We start from the raw sequence: 2449 nt of genomic DNA, 5'->3' as shown, positions 1-2449 counted from the left end.
ACATAAGGAGCAAAACTACACCCTAGAAGAAGCAAAAAAGTAATCTTTCAACAAATCCACACAAACTTAATTCCACCTCTTACAACCAAAACAACAGGAAGTGACAATTACTTTTTCTTAATATCTTAATATGAAAATTAATATTTCCAACATACCCTAATCGATTGAAATCCAAAAATATGAGGAATTAGAAATTTGTTGATTGTCATCCAATGGTCTCTCTAATTTGGTAATTGGAGAAATAGGTCCAATATTGTACAATCCACATGCACTTTCAGCTTGTATGTTTGTGACAGTGTCTGGCTGTGTACAACATAAGGGTCTTGAGATCTTGCTTCTCCTATCTCAGCCTCTCTATTAGTAGTATTCTTTATTTCATATTTTTACACTATACTATGGTTTTCAGAACAGATTACATATTTCTAAAGTATTTATACAGCCAAAAGAAACGTAGACAATTAAATTGGAAGGTGGCTTGTAAGAGAACAACAAAGAGTGAGACTGAATGCTTTGCTTGACGTTTGTAACTCTTGTATCAAGTTTGAAGAAGAGGACTTTATAAGTTACTCTTTCTCTGAGATGAATGCTTTTCCAAATTATCACAACTAATGAACTGGATTCTTACCCTTTGTTGATGTGAGGGTCACTGAAGTACAGCCTTATTACAATGAAATCCAATGTCTAAAAATTGTTCTTATTTTGGGCTTGTACCACAGTAAGAGCCAAGATTCTAAACTCTACTAAATACAAAACAAACAAACAAAAAGACTTTACATATTTATGTTCAATTAAGAAAATACTAGTAGGGGCTGGAAAGATGGCTCAGTGGTTAAGAGCACTGACAGCTGTTCTAGAAGTCCTGAGTTCAATTCCCAGCAACCACATGGTGGCTCACAACCATCTGTGATGTGATCTGATGCCCTCTTCTGGGGTGTCTGAAGACAGTTACTCATATAAATAAAATAAATAAATCTTTAAGAAAATACTAGTAGTGATGTATTATTTTAAAATATACAGTTAATATGTTTAGAGTTATTTAAAATTTATATTGAGAAAAAATATATTTTCACTATTGCTGCAGACAAGCATCTACATAAGACTGTTAAATTGATTGTTGTTTTATATCAAACAACTTTTATAATACTTTTTGTTATAATATTTTATAAATTTTAAAGAATGTGACAAAAAATATTATAGGTATTAAAGGGTGGGTCTCTGGGAGGAGTGGGGGTACAAAAGGGAAACAAGAATATGAAATTTTAAATGAAATTTTAAATGAATATGAAAATTTATTTCTATTTACTTAAAATATGTTTTTAAATGTTAACAAATTCAGATAAATTGAAATCATGTAACTTTTCTCATCATAATGCAATAAGTTAAAAAAAGTAACAAAAAGTATTAGGAACACATTTTAAGACAGAATTAAATATAGAAATTAATAGAAAAAGAGGTGACCAGGGATGGAGGTGACCTTGGACAGACCCCAAGGAAGGGTGTGGATTTCTCAAAAAAGCATTACCTGTTTTTTTTTTTTTTATCTGTCTGTTTGTTTGTTTGAGACAGGGTCTCATGGTCTTGATTTGTAGCTGAAGAAGAATGACCTTGAGGTTGTGACTCTCCTGCCTCTACCTTCTGAGTGCTGCAATAAATAGGTATGCCCTACCATACCTGGCACACAAATTGGAAGTTGGCACTTTTTTGTTGTTTTGTCTTTGTAATACTAGAGATTGAACCCAGGACCTTAAAAATGCTAGGTGAGTGCTCTCCCTCTGAGCTATATATCCTCAGCCCAACTATTTCTTGAGATCAAAGACAAATGTTATAGTTATCTGCAAAGTAAACCAAAGATGTGGACCAGGTTTAATGGATTACATCTTGCCCTTTCCATTTGATTGGCTTCAAAAGCCCAGAACTAATTTGATAAACAAATGAGCACATAATGTTAATTATGAACAATGACTTTGTTCTTTATTATCACACCGTATTTCCTCAACAAGTAAGATCAACTCAATTTCAAGCTAATCATCTTTGAACTTTGAATCAGCCCTTTGTACTCTAAGTACTTATTTGACTTGCCTAGAAATTCCCTAGATCACTAAGGAAAAAAAATAAAGGTTGTATATTCAAAGGGGACATACCAATCCTCTCAAAAACAAACGAGGTAAGTTGATTTTAGCTTACTTTTGCTTAAGTGTTGAATCAACCATACACTACCATATCAGCAATAAAGATATATATATACATATATACATATATACATATATATATATATATATATATATATATATATATATATATATATATATATATATATATATATATCGGCCTAGTATGGTGACAGATCCTTGTGAGTTCAAGGCCAGCCTGGTCTACAAAGTGAGTTCCAGGACAGTAACAGCTAAATGATGAAGCTGTTTTTTTCAAACACACACACACACACACACAC

General features: G+C 32.2%; 1 protein-coding gene across 1 annotated transcript in view; it reads right to left on the bottom strand.

Annotated features, from left to right (window-relative positions):
* Positions 1-2449, bottom strand: part of Acot9 (acyl-CoA thioesterase 9) — a 46924-nt gene that overhangs the window by 41250 nt on the left and 3225 nt on the right. The window lies entirely within an intron of this gene.

The sequence above is a fragment of the Mastomys coucha genome, chromosome X (genome assembly GCF_008632895.1).
Source record: "Mastomys coucha isolate ucsf_1 chromosome X, UCSF_Mcou_1, whole genome shotgun sequence".
NCBI lineage: Eukaryota > Metazoa > Chordata > Mammalia > Rodentia > Muridae > Mastomys > Mastomys coucha.
The sequence above is the reverse complement of the archived record's forward strand: the minus strand, read 5'-3'. Positions and strand labels throughout refer to the sequence as shown.